The 13,044-nt window shown below is 32.2% G+C and overlaps 1 long non-coding RNA gene and 1 pseudogene across 3 annotated transcripts in view; both read left to right on the top strand.

The window, feature by feature from the left end:
- The window catches only part of LOC148935053 (uncharacterized), a 146,657-nt gene that overhangs the window by 43,916 nt on the left and 89,697 nt on the right, over window positions 1-13,044 (top strand). The window lies entirely within an intron of this gene.
- On the top strand, window positions 6,812-8,730 carry LOC105429796 (uncharacterized; annotated as a pseudogene). The gene is made up of 4 exons (XR_016140584.1): window positions 6,812-7,181; window positions 7,413-7,828; window positions 7,991-8,097; window positions 8,181-8,730. The product of XR_016140584.1 is annotated as an uncharacterized LOC105429796 (transcript).

The following is a 13,044-nucleotide window of genomic DNA, read 5'->3' as shown; positions in this document are numbered from 1 at the left end:
CAATTCCGCCAAAAACCCACTGTCCTCTAATTATACGACCGATATTATATTTTCTTTTGCCCATCTTAGCTTCATCCCGTTCTACTATTTTACTTGGTCCACCAATTTGTTTTTGTTCTTTCTTAAGCCATTGTTGAAGTAACCAACAATAATTTAATACATTACCTAATAGCAAAAGTAAATAAATAATAGGCAGTATTTTACTTACTTCTCGACAAAAATTTGTCCAATCGACAACAGTATGATCGTTAAGTTCCAATTCGTTTTTTTAAAAATCTATATCGTGATAACTGCATCATTAAAAAATAACCGATAAATCGACAAATTATAGAAAGATTTAAATATGCCCTTTCAAACTATGTTCCATGCGATTTTGAAATGACATACTATTCTCTGTCGTTTTCGATTTTTAATAACCTTATAATATTTATTTGTACAATGAAAAATATGATTTTCAGCAACATTCTTTAATATTAGTACATTTCGACATCTCGGACATGTCACTTCACTCCGTACAACTTTCTTCTCACATAGAAAATTCCACAAACAATCAAAATTATACGTCATATTAATAAATTCATGCAAATGCATGTTACAATATGTAATTGTCTTATATGTATGAAAGTTCTTTAAGTGCCTGACTGGCTAATATATATTGTTGGTATCATGGTGATATCAGTACGATACTGGTAATCGTAACATTAACTGATCTGTGAAAATTATTGATATCTGTAAACAGGGTCATCTGTAAGCATACAATAACAAACATGTCTTTCAACATTAATCATAACTGTTGTTTATTTCTATCGACATTTTTCACAGATCGGTAGTATCGATAGTTTGGTATTCAAACTTATATTTTTTATATAGTTTAAAATTTAATTTTTATCAGTGTATCAATATAGATTTGAATTGAACTTTGTGCAGAAAATTATAAACCCATGTGGAACCTTGTATTAAAAAGTGTATGCGTGGAATCAGTATATTTCGTCCCCCTGTAGGGGGCTCTACCGAAAGAAATAACCTAACCCTTATCGTTGTAATAAAATAACAATAAAATAATATGAAAAATAATAGTAAAATAGACAAATTTGTGACTATGTGACATGTGATTTGATAATAGAGAATTTAATAATTATTAATAATAAAAGTCATAATAGCAGTTTTCAATTAAATTAATTGTCCTTTTCTTATTTATACTACATTTTGAATATCGCGAGAAAAATGTTGATTGGCTGATATATTAATATGGCCGGCTACTTGTTCCACTATCATTGGCCCATCCTCGCGCATTTTTATGCGCAAAAACACACTTTGTTTCTTTACACTATGATGGGAACGATTGAAGTAGACAATACCAACTTTACTTTTCATAACAGTAGTAATCGTTCATTATCAGTAACCGTTCCGTATAATGGATGATTCAACAAAATTATTTCAAAATCCAACTTTTTACATAATTATAAGTGTAATTTATATATTTTTCAGAGCTCAGTGAAAACAACTTAGTCAAAATGATGTCAATACGATGTCAAAACTGTTGTTTGTAGTCATGATGGTTGTCATCAAAGAAATAATTCAATATGAAAAATTGATACTATGTAGATTGAGCGTTATTGTAATTATGCGCGATAAGACATTATAGAAAAATATGGAAATGAATATTTAGACTATAATTCTAGTATTAGGAAAAACTTGATCAATGTCACGTCGACATCAAAATGATGGCATTATGATGAGATAATTTATCTTGCTTGGTTATTTTATTAAAACATGTTCTCGATGTTATTTTGCAGGGTACATTCGTTTATGCAGTCACTATCGCAGATGTCGTTCGTTTACGCAGGGATGTATCTCATCTGTGCAGCTATCTCGGAAATCCTGCTTTGGATACTCTGCTTGCAGTACTGCGTAAACGAACATCAAAATGAATTTTATTAAAACAAGAAGCGAAAAGGGTCAGAAATAAATAATTGATCCAAGTAAAATAAGAATAATAAGATATAATTAAAATAAAAATAAAATTAAATTTAAAAAAATAAGAAAAAATAAGAATAAAAAATAAGAATAAAATAAGAAAAAATAGGAATAAAAATAAGAAGAAATAAGAATAATAAAATATAATTCACAAAAAATTAATATCTAACTTTTAAGTAAAATTCATAGATTAAATATTTTTTATAATATCATTATTTATATAAATTAAATTTAATATCAATAAAATATTCTCTTTTATACAATAAAACAGTTTTATTACATTTTAATTATTCGAATATAAATTTATATGTAAAATTGTCTCTTTATTTATCATTCAAATAATCGGCTCTTCTATTAAAAATTTCTATTGGAAGGTACGATCTGTGCAGTTATTCACGCAGTTATCCGTTCGATAAATTTTGATCACATGACAAGCAGATGAGAAAGCAGTGGATGCACAAAACACTGCGTAAACGAATGCACCCGTAATGTGTATTGTTGTTTCTACATTTTTCAAATATTTAGGTCATAATTGCGGTTATTATGATATTACTGAAGATTTTATGCAGCATGCAGCTGATGTTGAATTTGAATTTACGTGCGTGATTCACATTACGTTCAATATAAAAAACTTTACAACTTTTAAAAATCTTCACTATGATTTTGGTTTATATATTTAGAACTATGAGAATCTAAGGACAAGAACTAATCATATTGAAGAATTGTACAACATTTGCTAAGCTGTTTCTTCTATTAAAAGCAGTCATTGTTATCTGCTAACAAAACGGGCAATATGTAGTTTTAAGTGTTTAAATAGTATTATAAACGCAAAAGCAGGAAACATGGATAAAAGACCAGTAAGTATATGTTGTAATATTTATTCGTATTTGCTTATCGCATATTTATTGGAATAATCCGCAATCTATTATAAGTAATTAAAGTTCAATTGGGTTAATCGGTGTTTTTCAGTGAATGCGACATTGCTCGTCGTAATTTAATTTATTATAGATTATTATAGGCTGTGTTTCAATATTCAATGCGAATACTAAAAATCTATAGTATATAAAGTAGTTTATTAGTATATAAATATATATGTATATTTTAACATAATTATTTATGTGTATATAGTTCATAAAAGTAAATTAATAACGACATCGTGCGTCACACCGCCAATTTGGCAAATCGAAATCTGAAAATCGTAGCATTGAAGAATCGAGCATGATCGAGAAAGAAGAAGACAGCAATATTAATCTGTCCTTTACCACTCGAAGCTGGCCGAAGCGCGGAGCGTATATGAACGAGCGCTCACGCTAGTGTGCGTGCCAGCCTATCCCCTCCACGTGCTGCAGCGTGGCTACACATATATGATCTGGCATCCCTGCATGAAAACATACTACACTGTCCGAGAGTATATTCGAACAGTGATAGTTTAGCTTATTTTTTTTCTAGATGCTGGCTGCCATGTAACTAATCGAGCAGTGTTCCAAATCCATCAAATAAACTGTAAAGATGTCGAAAATGTTTCATTCGGAAATTGACAAAACATGGCGGACATAAACAAATATATAGATTAGTGGGATGACCAGTGATATACACATTATACATAATATATATATTATTAAGGTAAATATATCATAAACAAGTAAAATAAAAACTTACAATGTAATAAAAAATATATAAATATATAAATATTATAATGAATGTTGTCATAAAAATTAATTCCTAACCTATAATACTGTATTCAATGTTCATTACAAATTACATGAATTTTGTAGAAAATGCTTAATTGTTGCGTGCCTAATTGTTTTAACTCTACGATTAAAAAATAAGGTTTTTAGTAGTAAAACCATGGCTAGGTATGCTATTATTAATTATTATTATTATTTACTTTTTAAATAGACTTGTACTCTTTATATTTTTATATATAAATGTAAATAAAACTATTAAAAGCAAGTTTATTTTTTATATCATATTATTTCATTTTTACTACTTGAATAACACCCCCGCGCAAAGTACAAATTGGAGGCTTCTTATTGTTTTCGCCATATTTTGTCAACACCAATAGGTTGGAAGACACCTTTGTTCAAGCCTTCACCTCTTACTATAGGGACTCTACATCTGTACATACCGTTAATAATTTATGTTTAATAATTATACAGTGACCCTAATTTATCGGCAGAGTCGATAAGATAATGTAATAATAAATATGCGCGCATCGAAATGAATATACATTAGCAATAATCTAGAATAATAAGAAAAATAATAAACACCTTAATTCTTTTTATTTGTTCCATTTCTTCTCTCTTTCTCTAATTTAAAAAGAAATAAAATCAATATTTCAAAGAGAGGATCCCCTCTTAACAATGCGTTGAGAACATAGAAATATTCCGCGACACGTCGATAGAGAATGATTCTCTCTTTGAAGTATTGATTTTTCGGAAGCAATGACAAGTGGATCATCGCTCGGTCCTAATAATGGGTGCGTACAGCGAACGCAACAGTTGTGCAACTATTGGCGGAATGTTCGTTGAACGCGCCTGATCAGTGAGCGGACGCCATTTTTTTGAGAGATTTTCAAATACGCTCAGTGAGCACAACGTGTTGTAAGCTTGGCAGGACTTATACTTCATTATGAAAATGGAGAATTTATATTATGTAAGAATTTATATTATAAAAATATATAAATATAATAATGCTTCGTATAATATAACAAATACTGCTGCAGGTCAACAAATGATAAATATCAATAATTAACTTAAATTTAAAATATTTTTTCTATTTATTTAACTAATCTTAACCTTCCATACATCAATCTGGATTGATGGCACGATACAATAATGCGGTATATGTCGTTTTTAAATAAAGGTTGTGTTTTCCTGTACATACATATTGCGCATGTCAATAAAGTTTAGGTCGTTCAGGAAACTGTTCACTGATCACTTTATACTTAAAAAGCGCTCAGTGATCAATTGTCCAACTGTTGTGTTCACTAAACGCAGCCAATATATTACATAACATATTGTGCTTTAAATTATGCCAACAAGAAAGGATATTGAAGTGCCTCCCTCCGATTTTGAATATGTTATATTCTAAACCAAAATAAGAAACACGTACTTTTTTATATGTGCCTGTTTTGAGTTTTAGAGGGTAAAATACAAAATTTTCAAGGGGGATAAAAGAATCCCCCTTGAAAAATGGAAAAAAATTCGTTTTTTTATTTCGAGGCGAATATCATCGAAACTATAAAAGATCCAAAAAGTTTCCAATAAAAATTGAATAGTTGCAAGAGTACTTTATAAATAATAGTAATGTAAAAATAATAGTAATGTAAAAAAATTTACAAAAAATTTGTTTTTGCAAATCCTCCACCACTTCATATATATTTTTTTTAATTTTGTATTTTTTTATGGCGAAAGGTTATTTTAATACGAATCTAACCATATATGATAAAATTATTTTTCGACTTATTATTTTTGAGAAGTAATTATAACGTCTATGTACGCGTGCTATCCGTTCATGCGTTCGATTTTTCAAGAGTCGATTTTATATAACGTTGATTGCGTGAAAGAATGTTGAAGACAAATCAGTATAATATAGTAAATCTTGAAATAAAAATTTTTGTAGCAACAATAACAACAATAACAATAATAATAATAATAATAATAAGAAATAATAACAATAATAATACAATTATAGTGAGTTCATTAAATTGGTAAAATCGATCTAATATTTTTAGTAATATATCAAAGTATATGAGAAACTTTTGATAATAAAAAATAAGTTATGAATAAAAAAATTATTATTTTTATTAATAGTACAACAGCTAATTGCAATGATTAATGTCGAATATATTCTATTGATCAAGATTTATTAGGATTTATGAAGGAAGAGAGGAAAAAATACATATTTAATATTCATATTATTATTGAAATGTTATGTACACGATTTTCACGGTCAGTGATTATACGCAGTTTGCGAAATGTGCCTGTCTCTATCATCACCCTGTTATTCTAACATTTTTTATCTATGTTTTCTTCGGAAAATGCGAAAATATGCATGAAGAATCGAACGCACGGAATAGTATGCATATATAGGCATTTGTATTAGGGTGTAAGGAAAGTCCCGCGCATATTGATAGACGGCTATATGCATGTGTTATTGTGTTCTATAATATACTGGAGTGAGCCTTCAAGGAGTGGAGAGGTCTCACTTACTAAAAAAAGACAACGTGCGAATTGATATCGCTCTTTTTGTCAAGAGATTCTCGGATTGGTTAATATTATTCTCCTATCATAATATATTCTCTTATGACATTAAATGTCTAGTTAATGACATATTTACTTTAATTTACAATGGAATGGAGATAAGGCACATATTTGCAATTGCATTTTGTTCTGTTTTAATTTAAAAAAAAAATGCTTCTGAATATACAGAGATTTATTTATGAGGCGTGTGGTGATGGTATTGTGTCGATTCGTACATGCCAAGAATGGTTCCAATGGTTTAGAAGCGGCGATTTCGATTTAAGCGATAAAGAAGCAGTAGATGCTCTAAGAACACAACGAACGACGAATTGCAAGCATTGCTTGATCAAGACTCGGCGCAATTAGTACGTAAACTTGCAGTACAATTCGGAGTGCACTTTACAACAGTTTCTGAATGTTTGCACGTAATGGAAAAGATACAGAAATGTGGGAAATAGATTTCACATGAATTGTCTGAACGTGCGATTGGTAACCGGTTGAACATCTGCTTTTCACTGCTTACAAAGCAGAAAAAGAAGAGTTTTTTGTGACGAATAATTACCTGAAATGAAAAGTGGATATAATATGATAATCCTAAGCGACAAAAACATTGGTTGCGTTCCGTTTCGCGCATTATGCGCACGAATGACATAGAAAACGTTCCGTTTCACTCAATTTGCGCATAAACAGCGCTTAGAATTCCCTAGATCCCCACCACCTGCAGCGCATAACGCACGCATCAGCTACCTCAAGTTCAAGCTGTAGCAGCTTATGCATTCTATGCGATTGTGTAATTGCATATGGCGGTTGTTGACATTGTGAAAAGTTTTGAATTCTAATTTTACATAAAAATGTCAGTGTGAAGATATGGAAGAGACATTATTAGAGTTCCCAGTCTTGAAGAAACGCAGAGCATCATCACATTATTTCTTACTCAAATAATTAATAAAGTTCAAACAGGTAACATTTAGTCGAATATATTTGTAGGTTATATAGATTACAACAAATACAAGTAGATCATTTCTTACAGAAAAAGCTTTTTGACAGTAGTGAAAATACTCAATTGGATTAGTTTTCGGTTTTTGAATTAATATTTCCACTTCCAAAAGTATTTTTAAAGGGATTATATTTTTCTATTTATTCAATTATTGGCTGTAAATATAAATTATATTAGGAATACTGTTGTTACAGATCAAAAGTTGCTGCAATCGCTTGTAAATAGAGAAATCAGTAAGCAGAATAATTCTATTGACTTCTCAAGTTCTTTAGAAATTAGTCAGCCTTCATCAGCATTGTCTGAAAATGTTGATTCCGAAGAAAATGATTGTTCGACGAATACAAAAGGATTTGTATGGTCTGATGCTGCAGTATATTTACTATTAGAATTGTATCGGGAGAAAGAATCCGACTTCAATTCGGGATCTAAAAGAAATGCTACTATTTGGGCTGAATTAGCAGAAAAAATGGGAGAAAATTCCAACGGAAAATATGCTGTAACTGGGTTGCAATGCTCTGTAAAGATGTCTGGTCTTAAAAGAACATTTAAAAACATAAGCGATCAAAATAAAAAGAGTGGAAATTGTCGGAATACATGGGCCTTTTATTCGGTAAATTGGTTTCTTATTTCTGTAAATAATGTATTAGAAAATGAAATACAAATTTGATACTGTTAATTTTATATGTAATCTATTTGAATTTTGTAAATAATTTTTTACATAATTGATTTATATAATCTAAATAAATGCTTTTACATAATTATAATTTTGAAGGTGATGGACTCAATTTTTGGGAAAAAAGCTTTTGTGATGCATCCTGCGATTGCATCAAGCGAAGGTCCAGCCAACAAATGTGACAGAATCACCTTCATTGCCATCTAGTAATAATAAATCAATAAGATTTCAATTCTTTATACATTCTTTGTCTTTGTCTGCATGCTTTAATAATTAATTTCTATTTTAGATCCAAGCAAAAAGCGAAGAGTTGAGACTGTCCTGAAGAATTTCATTGATGATATAAGACAAGATAGGAACATGGCCAAAAGAGAAGAAGAGAGGAAAGAATATGAGAAATTAAAAGCACAGCGGTATATCGAGCGTAAAGAAGAACAAAGGAAAATTCATGAAGAGAAAATGGAGATACAAAAATCATTGATTGAAATTATGAAACTTTTAATTGAAAAGCAAAAATAATTTTGATACCTCTATATTTATCTATAGCAAAAAGAAATAGTCCTATAATTTCCGTAATGGCATTGTTTCGGTGGTATGCCCTATATTCTATTTTCTATGTGATAGCTAGTTTGTAACAAGTCTGTGATCTATCGACAATACGTACAAATGATATTAATGTAATAAGTGATATTAATGTAAGAAGTGATATTAATTAATTAGTAAAAACTATAATATTTTTAGTTATACTCCTTTACGAAGAAAATATTTTTGAAATCAACGATATCATCCTATATGTATTTAATATTTTAAATATTTACATTAAAATAATATTTAGCTTATGTTATTTTGTTTTTATATTATTTTTAATTTTATATTACGAGTATTTTGAAAATGGATTTAAGTTTTATATTTTAATTACTAAGTTAAAACTTGACGTTCATTTATAATTTTATACTTATATAGTAATAACTTCAATACGTGAATTATAATTTTAAAATGGCCAAAGATATATGGATTTAGAATAAAATAACTTAACAAAAACAAACGTTTAATTTGTTTTTTACTTAATTATTACTTAAATATATTTTTATTTTTATATACACACATGTTCAGTATTACATTAAAACGTCGCTATCTCCGTCGCTCGGTTTTGCAGGATAGCGTCGATCGGTTTTGTCAGGATTCGGTACGAGAAATAAAATATCGTGTCTTTTGGTATGTCTAAGTTTATATTTACAATGCCGACTGGCTGTTTTTATATTTACAGTATTTACAGGTATTTCGCCGTTGGTACGGCGAAAAGACGCGCGGTTTCCACGTATTATATATAATCGTTTTGCTCGCGGTCGGTTCTCCGAATTTCGTCGCGTTCCTCGATAGGCGCGGCGCGGGCGCGACGGTGCGCGGGGATCTCGGCCGTCTTGTTTTGATGGATCAGCTGCGAGTGTTGATATGACGGATCAGCTGTGTGTAAGGCTTATGACAGCTCGAATGCAGGAAGCTCCCTGCTTCTCGATCGTTAAAGGAATATGTGCACAAGGGCTTTCTTTGTGGAGCCCAGGTTGAGAAGCTCCTCAACCTGTGAGTACTTGTGCACTGGTGGATATTAGAGGAGCGATCGGCCAGAAGCTCCTGGCACGATAGGTAGCACCCTAGATCGCTTTTTCTGGAGAGGATTCGGAATATCGAGAGCAGTGTCGGACTGGTAACTGTCTCGCTGGGAATCGGTCTCGTTTATCTCCCGGACTCGCTTAATATACCCGAGCCGGCCATCGGTCGGGTTTCGTCGGGAACGGGTCGGCCGGACTCGGGTCGGGGTAGTTTCCGGGGGATGTCTCGTCGGAATCCCCGCGATAATTCGCCGAACGCGCTCGGGAATTCCGCGAGGATGTTCGGTGGCGCGGTCGGTAGCGGGGCCGGCGGTGGTGGTCTTACCGTGTGTCTATTGTCTCACGCGGCGCGCACGTGAAGCCGCGTGATCACCGGTTTGCCGCGTCCGCTGTTCGACGGGCTTTTCGCGACGGTGGGATCGCGGAAGGATCGCCGTGTCGGCGCCCCGACGATTGATCGGTCGGGGACAGTTAACATTGTTCAAATTAAATTGTTAGTAATTGAGGGGGGTGAGTCGGGTGTCGTTATAACATATATTTTAATGTTATATTTTCCTTGGTAAAGTATTCATAATTACATTTCTTTTAGCATTTCCTAATTCAACTGCATTATCATGTAAAACAGGTATTATTTCGTCTTCATTTCTATATATACCCATCAGTTCAATTATATCGTTTTGCAAAATACAAATGTTATGTAATACACAACAAGCCAAAATAAATTCTGGAATTTTTCTAACATCTGTTAAAGGTAAACAGTCTAAGAGAATCCTAAAATGAACTTTCAGATGACCTATTGCCCGTTCAATTGCCATTCTCGTAGATGACAAACAATAGTTAAAATTTTTTTGCGCATTTGTCAGATGACCATTATCTCTAAAAGGTACCATAACATGTGGATGGATACCATATGCAGCATCTCCAATAATATGAGAATTATTAGGAAAATATATTTGAGGTAATTGAAGAAAATCTGCCACTGGTGAGTTCCGAAAAACTCTTGCATCATGCACAGATCCTACATGCCCAGCATAACAATGTGTGAATAGTCCACGCAACTCACAGACAACTTGTATATTAATTGAATGAAAACCTTTCCTATTTATGTACGAGTCTGGATCTTCTTTTGGAGCACGAATTTTAATATGAGTTCCAATAATACCTATCACGTTTGGAAAATCACAAACTTGTTCAAATTCTCTTATTATTTTTGTGGCAACTGCATCTTTGGGCCACTGAATAAACTGAGGAGCAATACAATGTAGAGCATTCGTTACTCGTCTTAATGCTCTGAATGCAGTTGCTTTTCCAATTCCAAATTTCGCCGATACAGATCTGAAGACAATAATATAAATAAAATATTATTATGAAATAATTAATAATTTTTCTATCTTCTATCATGTATGTTTAAACATTAAACAGTGATCTTAATTTAACTTACTATTAATTATTAATTTACTAATAATTTTTTGTTTTCTTTCTTTAAATTTATATTAATATAATATTTTAATGTATGAGATCATACCTATAAGAAATATAGAAGGAGTAGACATGAACCAAATTGCAATAAGAAGTTGCTTTTCGGTAGAAATAGGTTTTCTTCCAGGCAATGTATTTATGGCTCTTAGTCCTGGTCCAATTAATTGTAACACTACTTCAAATGTTTCTGGAAACATTCTGCAAGATATAAAACTACTATAATTTCTTGGCATTGCTTTAAATTGATAAACAAAATTGAATATAGAAAATAAGTACTATGTACAAACGATTTATAAATATTTTAAAACATCAGTCAGATTGAATAAAAAATATGTATGTAAACATTCATTCTCACCGAAAATGTTCTTTGAATATGCGCCTTGTGTATCCAGGGATGACTCTTTCAACAAAATCTGTTATTTTTTCTTTAAAAATTGTTTCTCCACGAGTTTCATTCACCATTAAAACCGAATATAAAATTTCTAAATCACTGATGCTCAAACTGTTCTCATATTCTTCGTTACTATAATAATCATCAGAACTCCAAATGGATGATTCACTACTGTCACTTTCATTAACATTATTAATTAAAAACATTGTCACACCGACAGCACAGTTTATTATTGTGGAATCCATTTTGATTTCACATTTCTAATGCGTTAACATCGTTCCGTTTCAAAATGTACATCATGCGCATAATGAAACGAAACGCAACCAATGCACTAAGCATTGATTATGCGAACGATGCGTGCTATGCGTGAAACGGAACGCAACCATTATGAACCCTGGCCAACCAACCACATCGACGCCACAATGCAATATTCACGGCCATAAGCTCCTCTGGTGGGATCAGGAGGAAGTAATCTACTATGAGCTGTTACCATCGGGTCAGAGAACAGTCACAGAAGATCGCTACAAAGCAATAAGCAACTAAGACAATTGAACCGAGAACTGATCAAAAAACGTCCTCAAATAGTCGCAAATCGACGCAAAGTCATCCTACCATCACAACTGGCTGGGTAGGGTCCATTTGACACATTGCAATTGATCAGCCACTCAAAGCGTTTGAACAGATGAAAACTTCTAGGCACCGGCCGCTGTGAATGGCTGTAGTCACTCGCAACGTGGTCGAACGGGACGCTCCCATAACACTCCATGATCAGACTGTTGTTATGGAAATCCAAAGAAGCGCTGTTGGAATGGGAAATCCTCCCGCACTCAGCTTATTCACCACACATTACCCTTTCTGATTACCATCTATTCAGATCGATGCAACATGCGTTGTCTGGTGAGCTCTTCTCCAATGCCAACGATGTGCGAAAATAGATGAATGATTGGATCACGTCAAAAGACGTCAATGACGAATTCTTTCAATGTAGCATTCATATGCTACCTGAAAGGTGGGCAAAGATGATAGAAAACAATGGCAAATATTTTGACTAACATGCATTGTACCATTTATTTTATTTTAATAAAGAAACATTATCAAAAATGCGCGGAAACTTTCCCTACAATCTTATAATTATTATGAAATTATGTCGGAAAAAAACTTTTTCATATGTGAATTCATATTGAAATAACTTTTAATTTCGTTATAAAAAAATACAAAATTTTTAAAAAAATATAAAATTATAGGGGATTTATTTAAACAAATTTTTTGTAAATTTTTTGAAATTACTATTATAAAATACTTTTGTAATCATTCAACTTTTATCTGAAATATTTTTTTGTATCTCGTATGTAACGATACATTAAATATTGAAAGATATCTATTAGATTCGGAAAAAATTAACGGAGACCGACTGGATTTGAACTCGGGATCCCTCGTCTACCAATCCGACACTTAGTCTGCACGACCACGACGGCTCCTCTCTGTTAGTGTTTATATTCCGAATCTCTTTCATGACCGCTTACGGTCGTCTAATTCTTACAGTTCGGCCATTCTGGTATTACATTCGTCCCGAATGTACCGAGTCTTCCTCTATCGGATTTTTATCCGAAACTTGGAGCTTCTGCTCCCGACTTTCGATCACTTTCTTGAACGACCGACACGACTCCTTTGGA

This window comes from Pogonomyrmex barbatus, unplaced genomic scaffold, assembly GCF_055798465.1.
Source record: "Pogonomyrmex barbatus isolate J1 unplaced genomic scaffold, ASM5579846v1 scaffold6, whole genome shotgun sequence".
Classification (NCBI taxonomy): domain Eukaryota; kingdom Metazoa; phylum Arthropoda; class Insecta; order Hymenoptera; family Formicidae; genus Pogonomyrmex; species Pogonomyrmex barbatus.
Note: the sequence above shows the minus strand (reverse complement) of the source record. Positions and strands in the feature narration are given on the sequence as shown.